The sequence below is a fragment of the Mesoplodon bidens genome, assembly GCF_964165515.1.
Source record: "Mesoplodon bidens genome assembly, chromosome: 17".
In the NCBI taxonomy this organism is placed as follows: Eukaryota; Metazoa; Chordata; class Mammalia; order Artiodactyla; family Ziphiidae; genus Mesoplodon; species Mesoplodon bidens.
The window spans coordinates 43433974-43447831 of record NC_138174.1 but is presented as its reverse complement, the minus strand read 5'-3'; positions in this window follow the sequence as shown (position 1 = coordinate 43447831).

The window sequence follows — 13858 nt, the reverse complement described above, 5'->3', positions numbered from 1 at the left end:
AGGGCTGGTGACTAAAGATCAGTCAAGCAGGCAGTATGTGAATGAGCTCCCCACCAAACTCTGGAAACCAAATGCTCAGGTGAGCTTCCTTGATTGACAATACTCCATGTGTATTGTTAGACATGAATTGTAAAAAAGTAATGCTGTCTTAATTCCACAGAAGAGGACTGAAGCTTTGCATTTGATACTTCTAATATTTTCAACATGTGCTTCTTTTCCTAGCTGATTTTAACCTGTACCCTTTCATGTAATAAATTGTAACTGTAAATAGAATAGAAAAAAAACCCACCTGTTTCCTTAGATTCAAAATTTATTTTAATAATGAATATAGTTCACATAAAGTTTTTCCTTTATTTCTGTCATTTCTAATATAGTGAAAATATATTTCAACTAGCTTCAAAAAATTTAAATATTGTTGTGGGCCTTTAATCAGAAAACCAATGTGAACACATTTAGAAAAATAGACCAGAATGTCTCAGTGGTTTGCCCTGAGGAGCAATTCTTGGCCGCAGGGGAAGTGGGCCATAGGGTAAAAGCCCAAGAATTGCAAGGCACGCTCAGTAAAACCATACAAATATGAGTGTATGCCTATAACAGATGAAAGAAGAACAATCGCCAACCTGCTGGGATATGGGATTTCAAATCCAAGGGTATATTTCGAAGCTCATGTGGAATGAAGACTGCCCCAACTGAAAGCAATCCTCCTGACTAAAAAGGAGCGGAAGAAAGGAACAGGGCAGAATGCAATTAAAGCCCCTAATTTGGGATTTCTAGGATGAGGAGACAAATCTAGGGAGACCTTCAAGATGGAGGAGGAGTAAGAGGAGGAGATCACCTTCCTCCCAACAAATGCATCAGAAATACATCTACATGTGGAAAACTCCTATAGAACACCTACTAAATGCTGACAGAAGTACCAGAAGGCAAGAAAATCCCCACGTACCTGGGTAGGGCAAAAGAAAAATGAAAAAATAAAAAAAAAAGAGACAAAAGAATAAGGACAGGGCCTGTACATCTGGGAGTGAGCTGTGAAGGAGGAAAATTTTCCACACAATAAGAAGCCCCTTCACTGGCAGAGATAGGTGGGGGGCGTGGGGGGGAAGCTTCAGAGTCACAGAGGACAGCACAGCAACTGTGCCCTTTGCAGAGGGCAAAGTGAAGAGATTCACACACAGAGGATTGGTGCTGACCACCACTCACCAGCCAGAGAGGCTAGTCTGCTCACCTGATGGGGTGGGTGGGAGCTGGGAGCTGAGGCTTAGGCTTCAGAGGTCTGAGCCCAGGGAGAGGACTGGGGTTGGCTGTGTGAACACAGCCTGAGGGGACTAGTGTGCCACAGCTAGCCAGGAAGGTGTCAGGGAAAATATCTCTAAGAGGCAAGAGACTATTGTTTTAGGGTGCACGAGGAGAGGGGATTCCTTCCCCATCTGCCCACAGAAGGCAGAGCACCACCTAATGAGCTCCAGAGATAGGTGTGAGCTGCAGCTATCAGCTCGAACCCCAGAGACGGGCATGAAATGTTAACACTGCTGCTGCAGCCACCAAGAATCCTGTGTGCAAGCACAGGTCACTATCCACACCCTCCTGGGACACTGTGCAGCCTGCCACTGCCAGGGTCCTGTGATCCAGGAACAAGTTCCCCGGGAGAACACATGGCACGTCTCAGGTTGTTGCAACATCACGCTGATCTCTGCCACTGCAGGCTCACCCTGCATTCCAAATACAACTTCCGTACCCCTCTCCCTCCGCAGCCTGAGTGATCCACAACCCCTAATCAGTCACCCTGTCGGGACTGGAATAGATGCCTGAGGGTGACCTACATGAAGTGGTGGGGCAAAAACCAAAGCTGACCCCCAGAAGCTGTGCAAACAAATAACAGAAAGGGAAATTTTGCCGTGTAGCCTCAAGAGAGGCGGATTTAATCACCACAACCAACTTGATGTACCTTGCATCTGTGAAATACCTAAATAGAAAATGAATCAAACCAAAACTGAGGCAGTGGACTTTGGGAGCAACTGTAGACTTGGGGTTTGCTGTCTGTGACTGACTTGTTTCTGATTTTTATGTTTATCTTAATATACTTTTTAACACTTGTTATCATTGGTGGATTTGTTTATTGGCTTGGTTGTTCTCTTCTTTCATTTTTTTATTATTACTTTTTTATTATTTTATTTAAATTATTTTTTTTAATTTTAATAATGGATTTATTTTATTTATTTTTTATTATTCTTTCTTTTTATCTCACTTTAATTTGAGCCATGTGGCTGACAGGGTATTCACGCTCCAGCCCGGTGTCAGGCCTGAACCTCTGAGGTGGGATGGGCAATTTCAGAACATTGGACCACCAGAGACATCCTGGCCTCACGTAAAATCAGAGAGCTCTCCCAGAGATCTCTGTCTCAGCGCTAAGAGCCAGCTCCACCCAGCAGGCAGCAATCTCCAGTGCTGGACACCCCATGCCAAACAACTAGCAAGACAGGAACACAACCCCATCCATTAGCAAAGAGGTTGCCTAAAATCATAATAAGTTCACAGACACCACAAAACACACCACCAAATGCAGCCTGCCCACCAGAAAGACAAGATGCAGCCCAATCCACCAGTACACAGGCACCAGTTCCCTCCACCAGGAAGCCGACACAAGCCAATAAACCAACCTTACCCACTGGAGGCATACACCAAAAAAATGGGAACTACGAACCTGCAGTCTGAGAAAAGGAGACCCCAAACACAGTAAGTCAAACAAAATGAGAAGACAGAGAAATATGCAGCAGATGAAGGAGCAGGATAAAACCCCACCAGACCAAATAAATAAAGAGGAAAGAGGCAGCAGACCAGAAAAAGAATTCAGAGCAATGAGTGTAAAGGTGATCCAAAATGTTGGAAATAGAATGGAGAAAATACAAGAAACGTTTAACAAAGACCTAGAAGAACTAAAGAGCAAACAAACAATGATGAACAACACAATAAATGAAATTAAAATTTATCTAGAAGTAATCAATAGCATAATAATGGAGGCAGAAAAATGGATAAGTGACCTGGAAGATAAAATAGTGGAAATAACTACCACAGAGCAGAATAAAGAAAAAAACAATGTAAATAATTGGGGACAGTTTCAGAGACCTCTGGGACAATATTAAATGCAACAACATTTGAATTATAGCAGTCCCAGAAGAAGAAGAGAAAAAGAAAGGGACTGAGAAAATATTTGAAGAGATTATAGTTGAAAACTTCCCTAACATGGGAAAAGAAATAGTCAATCAATTTCAGGAAGCACAGAGAGTCCCATACAGGATAAATCCAAGGAGAAACACTCCAAAAAATATATTAATCAAACTCTCAAAAATTAAACACAAAGAAAAGATATTAAAAGTAGCAAGGGAAAAGCAACAAATAACATACAATGAAATTCCCATAAGGTAAATAGCTGATCTTTCAGCAGAAACTCTGCAAGCCAGAAGAGTGTGGCAGGGCCTATTTAAAGGGATGAAAGGAAAAAAAAAACTACAACCAAGATTACTCTACCCAGCAAGGATCTCATTCAGATTCAACAGAGAAATTAAAACCTTTACAGACAAGCAAAAGTTAAGAGAATTCACCACCACCAAACCAGCTTCACAACAAATGCCAAAGGAATGTCTCTAGGCAGGAAACACAAGAGAAGGAAAAGACCCACACACACACAAGAAAAAAAACCTGAGATAATTAAGAAAATGGTAATAAGTACATACATATAGATAATTACCTTAAATGTAAATGGATTAAATTCTCCAACCAAAAGACAAAGACTGACTGAATGGATACAAAAACAAGACCCATATATATGCTATCTACAAGAGACCCACTTCAAAAGTAGGGACACATACAGACTGAAAGTGAGGGGATGGAAAAATTATTCCATGCAAATTCAAATCAAAAGGAAGCTGGAGTAGCAATTCTCATATCAGATAAAATGGACTTTAGGGGCTTCCCTGGTGGCGCAGTGGTTGAGAGTCCGCCTGCCGATGCAGGGGACACGGGTTCGTGCCCCGGTCTGGGAAGATCCCACATGCCGCAGAGCGGCTGGTCCCGTGAGCCATGGCCGCTGAGCCTGTGCGTCCGGAGCCTGTGCTCCGCAAGGGGAGAGGCCACAACAGTGAGAGGCCCGCCTACCGCAAAAAAAAAAAAAAAAAGGACTTTAAAGTAAAGATTATTACAGGAGACAAAGAGGACGCTACATAATGATCAAGGGATCAATCCAAGAAGATAGAACGATTGTAAATATTTATAAACCCAACGTAGGAGCACCTCAATACATAAGGCAGATGCTAAAAACCATAAAAGGGGAAATCAACAGTAACACGATAATGGTAGGGGATTTTAACAGCACACTTTTACCAATGGACAGATCATCCAAAATGAAAATAAATAAGGAAACACAAGCTTTAAATGACACATTAAACAAGATGGAGTAAACTGATATTTATAGTACATTCCATCTAAAAACAACAGAATACATTTTCCTCTCAAGTGCTCATGGAACATTCTCCAGGATTGATTATTCTTGGGTCACAAATCAAGCGCTAGTCAATTTAAGAAAACTGAAATCATATCAAATATCTTTTCTGACCACAATGCTATGAGAATAGATATCAATTACAGGAAAACAATTGTAAAAAAATACAAAACATGAAGGCTAAACCATACGCTACTAAATACCCAGATACAACTGAAGAAATCAAAGAAGAAATCAAAAAATACCTAGAAACAAATGAAAATGAAAACAGGAGGACCCAAAACCTATGGGATGCAGCCAAAGCAGTTCTAAGAGGGAAGTTTATAGCAATACAATTCTACCTCGAGAAACAAGAAGTATCTCAAATAAACAACCTAACCTTATACCTAAAGTAATTAGAGAAAGAAGAACAAAACAACCCAAAGTTAGCAGAAGGAAAGATATCATAAAGATCAGGTCAGAGATAAATGAAAAAGAAATGAAGGAAACAATAGCAAAGATCAATAAAACTAAAAGCTGGTTCTTTGAGAAGATAAACAAAATTGATAAACATTAGCCAGAATCATCAAGAAAAAAAGAGAGAAGACTCAAATTAGAAATGAAAAAGGAGAAGTAAGAAATGACACTGAAGAAATAGAAAGACACATGAGAGATTACTACAACCAACTATAGGCCAATAAAATAGACAACCAGGAAGAAACAGACATATTCTTAGAATAGTACAACCTCCCAAGACTGAATAGAAAAAAATAGAAAATATAAACAGACAAATCACAAGCACTGAAATTGAAACTGTGATTAAAAATCTTCCAACAAATGAAAGCAAAGCACCAGATGGCTTCACAGATGAATTCTATCAAACATTTAGAGAAGAGCTAACACCTATCTTCCCCAAACTCTTCCAAAATATAGCGGAGTGAGGAACACTCCCAAACCATTTCTACGAGGCCACCATCACCCTGATACCAAAATGGGACAAAGATGTCACAAAAATAGAAAAGTACAGACCGATATCACTGATGAACATAGATGCAAATATCTTCAACAAAATACTAGCAAACAGAATCCATAAGTATATTAAAAATATTGTACACCATGATCAGGTGGGGTTTATCCCAGGAATGAAAGGATTCTTCAATATATGCAAATCAATCAATGTGATACACCATATTAACAAATTGAAGGATAAAAAACATATGATCATCTCAATAGATGCAAAAAAAAAAACTTTCCACAAAATTCAACACCCATTTATGATTAAAAACCCTCCAGAAAGTAGGCATAAAGGGAACTTACCTCAACATAATAAAGGCCATATATGACAAACCCACAGCCAACATCATTTTCAATGGTGAAAAACTGAAATCATTTCCTCTAAAATCAGGAGTAAAACAAGGTTGCCCACTTTCACCTCTGTTATTCAACATAGTTTTGGAAGTTTTAGCCCCAGCAATCAGAAAAAAAAAAAAGAAATGAAAGGAATCCAAATTGGAAAAGAAGAAGTAAAACTGTCACTGTTTGCCGATGACATGTCACTATACATAGAGAATCCTAAAATGCTACCAGAAAACTACTAGAGCTAACCAATGAATTTGGCAAGTTAGCAGGTTACAAAATTAATGCACAGAAGTCTCTTTCATTCCTATACACTAATGATGAAAAATCTGAAAGAGAAATTAAGGAAACACTCCCGTTTACCATTACAACAAAAATAATAAAATACCTAGGAATAAACCTACCTAAGGAGACAAAAGACCTGTATGAAGAAAACTATAAGATACTGATGAAATAAATTAAAGATGATACAAACAGATGGAGAGATATACCATGATCTTGGATTGGAAGAATCAACATTGTGAAAATGACTAAGCTACACAAAGCAATCTACAGATTCAATTCAATCCCTACCAAACTACCAATTGAATTTTTCACAGAACTAGAACAACAATTTTCACAATTCGTGTGAAAACACAAAAGACCCCAAATAGCCAAAGCAATCTTGAGAAAGAAAAATGGAGCTGGAGGAATCAGGCTCCCTGACTTCAGACTATACTACAAAGCTACAGTAAGCAAGACAGTATGGTACTGACACAAACACAGAAATATTGATCAATGGAACAGGATAGAAAGCCCAGAGATAAACCCACACACATATGGTCACCTTATCTTTGATAAAGGAGGCAAGCATATACAATGGAGAAAAGACTGCCTCTTCATTAAGTGATGCTGGCAAAACTGGAGAGCTACATTTAAAACAATGATATTAGCACACTTCCTAACACCATACACACAAAAAAACTCAAAATGGATTAAACACCTAAATGTAAGGGCAGACTCTATAAAACTCTTAAACGAAAACATAGGCAGAGCACTCTATGATATAAATCACAGCAATATCATTTTTGACCCACATTCTAGAGAAATGGAAATAAAAAATAAACAAATGGGACCTAATGAAACTTAAAAGATTTGCACAGCAAAGGAAACCATAAACAAGATGAAAAGACAACCCTCAGAATGGGATAATATATTTACAAATGAAGCAACTGACAAATGATTAATCTCCAAAATATACAAGAATCTCATGCAGCTCAATATAAAAAAAACCAACAATGCAATCCAAAAGTGGGCAGAAGACGTAAATAGACATTTCTCCAAGAAGATATTCAGATTGCCAACAAGCACTTGAAAGGAAGCTCAACGTCACTAATCGTTAGAGAATTGCAGTATCATTAGAGAAATGAGGTATCACCTCACAGCGTTCAGAATGGCCATCATCAAAAAATCTAGAAACAATAAATGCTGGAGAGGGTGTGGAGAAAAGGGAACCCTCTTGCACTGTTGGTGGGTATGTAAATTAATACAGCCACTATGGAAAATAGTATGGAGGTTCCTTAAAAAACTAAAAAGAACCTACCATTCTACCCAGCAATCCCACTAGTGGGCACATACCCTAGAAAACCATAATTTAAAAAGTCTCATGTACCACAGTGTTCATTGCAGCACTATTTACAATAGCCATGACCTGGAAGCAACCTATATGTTCATCGACAGTCGAGTGGATAAAGAAGATGTGGCACATATATACAATGGAATATTATTCAGCCATAAATGGAAAGTAAACTGAATTATTTGTTGGTGAGTTGGATGGACATAGCGTCTGTCATAGAGAGTGAAGTAAGTCAGAAAGAGAAAAACAAATACCGTATGCTAACACATATATATGCAATCAGAAAAAAAAAAGATTCTGAAGAACCTAGAGGCAGGACAGGAATAAAGACACAGTCGTAGAGAATGGACTTGAGGACACGGGGAGTGGGAAGTGTAAGCTGGGATGAAGTGAGAGAGTAGCCTTGACATATATACACTACCAAATTTAAAATAGATAGCTATTTGAAGCAGCTGCATAACACAGGGAGATCGGGTGCTTTGTGACCACCTAGAGAGGTTAGATAGGGAGTGTGGGAGGGAGATGCAAGAGGGAGGTGATATGGGGATATATGTATACATATAGCTGATTCACTTTGCTATACAGCAGAAACCAACACAACTTTGTAAAGCAATTATACTCCAATAAAGATGTTAAAAAAATAAATTAGACCAGTCCAAGGTGTAGCATTAGTTTAAAGAAGTGACAATACTTTTACCCTTATATTTTTTTACTTATTTCTACTGTGTATTGTTTTCTAATCTGAAAGAATGTTTAAAGACCATGCTTTATTGATTAGGATTTAGAGAAGATGTAACATACAAAAGGCATCATAATGCCATGTCAGTAACCTGGTTTTGTAAGTTCTATGACTTGTGATAGAAATTTATTTGGACTTTGGAAAGTAAACATAGATAGTTTACTGGTGAATCAAATTAAGAATATTGAAGACCTTGAAAATAAAAGTTTGAGTTAATTTGACAGTTTGGTATATTCGTATTCAGTAATGACCTATCATTGTGATAGTTTATGAGAACTCATGCTTCTTATAGAAAACATAGTAAGAAGGCTTGAATTTGTCACTTTATTTAGCACACTAATAATCTCTATTTCACTGACACTTGTTTGTAAAAAAGAAATAACCACTGCTATGGATGATTAATCAAGTTCAATTTTATTATATATACTTAAGAATTTGTCTTCTAGAAAGATAAATAATTATAGGGAAAATTGGAAACTCATTTCCTTTGCATATAGACATTTTTATAAAATACAATAACACAATATTTCTTATAGTTTAAATCTTCATAAAGCTTCAATTATATACAGTATGGAATAAAAGTATAATAATTTGAATATATGAAATAGTTTAGCAGCTAAATCCCTGTAAAATTCTGTGATCAATTTTCAAATCACTTCTCAGACCAACTGGTATTAAAACACAGAATAAATTGCTTGGAAAGTTGATTTAACTAAAATACACACACACACAATGATTAAAGATGACCGTTTAGGTGATACAAGCAAACTTATTTAACACTTCATGAAGCAGACAGTCTCTGTTGTCAAGGGTCCAGGCAACTGCAAAATAGTGCAGAAGACAGGAAGTTTTTACAGGATAAAGAATAAAGAACAAGGAAGAGAAAAATAGAAAATATATGACTGACTGGGGCTATGTAGCCAACCTTGTTTGGGGTGAGAAGGTACAAGGAAATAAATATAGAGTCCAGAACTGACTTGGCTTTTGGGGATTGGTTGACTGAATAGACTTTTTTCTGGTCAACCAAAGCATTTATGGGGACAGAAATTTATCTAAGCTTCAGTTTGCTGGTGTGACATCCCCAGCAGGAGCAGCTCCACTTTGAGCCTAAGTTATTTCAACAGTCCCCACTCTGGATCATCTTCTTGACCATTCAATAGGTTTGATATGTTAGTCTTAGAGTGACTCTCTGTTACCATTGTCTCTTCAGGTCTCAATGTAGTGTTTACAAAAGACCATGTCAAGCTCATATTCTTGGGAGTTGGTTAACATCTTCTGTTCTTTTTTGTTGATCCAGTCAGAAACATACCATCTGTTGGCTGGTTGGTCAATGGTTGCCCATGTGCATTTAAAACATTTTTAGAACAAAGCATATTAAGGAGACAACAATTATTAGCAACATAATAATGCCCATGGTTTGGCAAGCACTCCTGAGCCAACATCCCCATGACTCAAACCAGCTAGGATTTCCTGTAACTGTATCTCTACTTTCCAAGAAGTGTTTATCGAGCTATCCTGGGGCATTGGAAATCAGGGGGAAGTGAGTGATGAGCAGAAAGAACTACAGCACCACCAGCGTCATAGCAAATCCAACAGTCAATTGGAGGTTGGATACCCTTCCTTTGCAATGGCTTGAGATACGTGAAACTTGATATTGTTTTATCAGACTAGGATGAGGAAAAAAGAATCATAAAGACCTTCATGGTGTAAGAATTAGGAAAAAGATTGTCAGAAAGGGACATAATAATGGAAAGAAGTGTTCTAGATCAGACATCTTGGGGAGAAGCGGCCACCTTGACATAACTACTTTTCTTCCTAGTCAATTTGACTTTGAGGTTTCCGGAGTTTATACAGGACCAGATGTCAAGTGGAGTTTTCTTCAGTCTTGAAATATGCACCCAAGGTTTGATACTTTGTAATTTAACAGTAATGTCAGTGGTCAAGTGTTTAGTAGAGTCCTTTCTACAAATCTCACTTTTGCATCAGAGGAAAACAGTAACAGTCCTTAAATTACAAAAGACTTTAAAAATGCCCATTGCTAAAGATCTGATGAGAGTTTATTATAATGGAATTGACAAAGAGATTTGGGTATTTCTTTGATATACAACATCTTAAGATGATAACTGAAATTATGACTGATAATCTTATCCCATGACATATCAGAATTTTAGGAATTTTATACAATTTTCAGCACACTTATGTTAATAAAATATACCATATAACATGAGAAGGCTAAGCATCTATTCTTATAGGACATCTTCCTATGTAATTTTATGTATAAAGTAAGCCTAATTCGTTTAATATTTCTCTTTTCATGTGGAGAGAAAACAAAACTTTTCAAATGTTCCAGGAACCCTCTGAAAAACCCCAAAGTTATTTCAAGGTCCAAAGATTTTATTTAGAATTTAAATTTGGGGAGTTTTCTCAAAAATATTCATTTAACAAAAGTGACAATTAAAGACTTCAAAGGTAAATCCAGAAAAGTACATACTTGCAAGAAAAATACTTAGCTCTTTAATATTAATAAGACTGGGCTTTCATAAGTAATCAAAGATCTGATAAAGACAACATGAAGTGCAGTAAGTTATTTTGGTAAAACAGAAAATCTTTGCTTACCAGTCAGATTACTTAAAAGATAAACAAGCATACTTTCTTTATAATTTCTTATTAAGAGCAGGCCAATAATATAAGAAAGTTTTCTCTTTTAACAGAGAGAAAACCAAATTCTAATTTTGCACCAGTGTACTTTTGATATTAAAATTTATGTTTAAAAAATTCTTAAATATGAGTCCATTTCAATATTTGCCAGCTTGACTACACATATAATTACTTTCCCAAGATTCCTTTTTCACAAAACTTCTAAAACTTTTTACATTTTTTCAGATTTTTCCAAGATTTTTCCTCTTTCTCATTCCGGAACAACTAATAATTATACTTTAGGACAAAATTACTTTCTTTTTTCTCTTACCGTCTCCTCTATAATAACACGTCCCCCATACCTTTTCTTATCCAAAAAACACATTCTATTTTCTTACCTTTCATACACAACTGTTTTCTTTCACCCTTATTATTTCTAAATAGTTTCAGTGAATTATAATTCTTGACTGTTAGAGTCCTTATTTCCTAATGAAAACTAAGAAGTAAGAAATTGTGGAATGTTCATTACAGTAGCATTCTGTGGAATGACAAATTTATAAATGCATTTAATAATTTCTAGAGGTATATTCTTCCTTATAGTAAAGAAAACATATTTACCTATAGACCCAAATATTTTTAGTTCTTCTGTACAAGGAAGCCAAATGTAGAAAAACTATGTTCAGTAATTAATGTTTCAGTATTTTATCTTATTTGGAAATCATCAAGATATTCAATGAATATCTATCATTTAACTTATCTCAGTATAACTTTAATGTTTCAAGCTACCAAAAAGATTCTGGAAACTATTTTCAAGGAGACATACCACAAAGCATAATTATTGTTGAAAATTTAACTTATAAAATTTTAACTTTCATCTGTTTAATTTACTTATTTTAGAAATTATGCTTAGATTACTCATGAAATTTTCATGAGTCATTAAATGGCTAACCATCATCTTATCTTTCTTGTTGACAAATTCTGTCACAGTGATAACATGAGCCTATTTGACTTTTAGTAAACTTAAGTAAAATAAATGCCATATGTCTGAATTATATTTGATATTGATAACTCTAAAAACATGCCAGTTTTAATGAAGGCAGCAAACTTAAACTAGCTTATTTTCCCCAAATAATTACCCTAGATTATGTGAACCTGAAAAAAAATTGGTTTACTTTCTACATTTCTGAGAGTATACTTGATTTATATAAATGCTTAAATTTCTTTGAGCCAATTAAATAGGACATTTTACAGATTGATATTGGTAATACCATTCAAAGGTAGAAAAAAACACATACTTAATAGCATAAATACACTGACGTACATAAACATACAGACAGATGCAGAAATCTTAGAGCTTTCCTTTAAAATTTTTATTTTATTTTATTTTATTTTATTTTTATTTTGCGGTACATGGGCCTCTCACTGTTGTGGCCTCTCCCACTGCAGAGCACAGGCTCCAGAAACGCAGGCTCAGTGGCCATGGCTCACAGGCCCAGCCACTCCATGGCATGCGGGATCCTTCCAGACCAGGGCATGAACCCATGTCCCCTGCATTGGCAGGCAGACTCTCAACCACTGTGCCACCAGGGAAGCTCTCCTTTTAAAATTTTAGCCATGTGGTGGGTGCAATAATAGGAAACTCACTTGCTTACAAAAGAATAATTGGATCCAAATTGTGTTTCTAGCAGATGGAATAAATTAAGGTTACCTTCTCAGATGGCTTAAACTTCCTAATATGGCTAAAACTTCCTAATAATATTTGTGGAGGGAATTTTAAGATTTCTCATTTGCCTACGTTCCTCAGGGCATCCCCTCTCCACTGTTTTTTCTTTTGATAAGAATTATCTCCCTGAAGTTTACATTTCAAAGAGATCATCTCCAGTTCCTAGTGTAGACTTGGTAGAACATTGACACCTCCTAGGCACAGAGAAAAAATGCAATTTCCCCCAAGGAAGACTCTTGTGTCTTAAGTCCAGAACTTTTATAATATGTACAAGTCTTTGGAGATAAATAGGGGAGATTTGAGATTGGCAAGAAGAACAGACAGGCTTTCTCTGTTCTTGCATAAACTCAATTTGTAAGACAAGTTGTCTATACTGTCCTCAATTTGTAGGACAGTTTTTTTTTTTTTAATTCTCCCTAAAATTGTTGCAACCAAAATGATATGAAGGGAATGACACACCCATCCAACTACATTATCTTCAATTTACTTCTTTAGATAAGAGAAAATAACTTTATTTAAGATAGAAGTCAAAACATTTTTAGATTCTAGATTTAGAGCCCTTTGTCTTTGGAATGTTTTTCTTTCCCTCTATTACATAGTTTCATTTAGCCAAGGGGAGAAACCTTAAAAAAATAATTCCTTTTGGGCTCTGAATATCAGCTTTCAATTTGGGCAAATGATCATAGAGCTACTTTAAAAAAAATCATTTTAAATACCTTAGCTTTCAGCCAAGACAAACAGCAAATCTTCCTGTCAGTACTGAAGAACCCCATGACACAAAAGACATCTCCAAAGAGGGTGCAAATATACTCCCCTCCCAAAATTCATAACCACTCCCAAAGATAGTCAAAAGAAAGAAAGACTTAGACAATTTCCCTGAGAGCTGGCAATCATTGATAGGACCCTAGCTGCAAATGGAACACAACCCACATTTTTGTCTAGCTTTATCTAGCCACAAATGGGATGTAACCCACATTTCTGTCAGCCATACTTTTGGGCCTCCAATTGGACAGTAGTGCACCTTCGTACACAAGAACTGACAATCCACATGCTTCAGGCAGGAAGAAAGCAATGCTGAGTTCTCAAGACACAAAAGGACAAGACAAACAAGAAGACAATAGTTGTCCCTGGGAGAGAAAAAGATCAGCAACCAGTAAGCAGCAACATAAAATTTTACTTCCTCTCTTGACTGAGCACTGAAAAGATCCAGGAGAGCTGACTCTGAGAAGAATGCTCATCCTTTGCTTGTGTCTGCCAGTTTTTCTAGGATTCCTTCTGCAGGCTTCAGAGCAAGTGGTGTTTAGAGTGTGTATC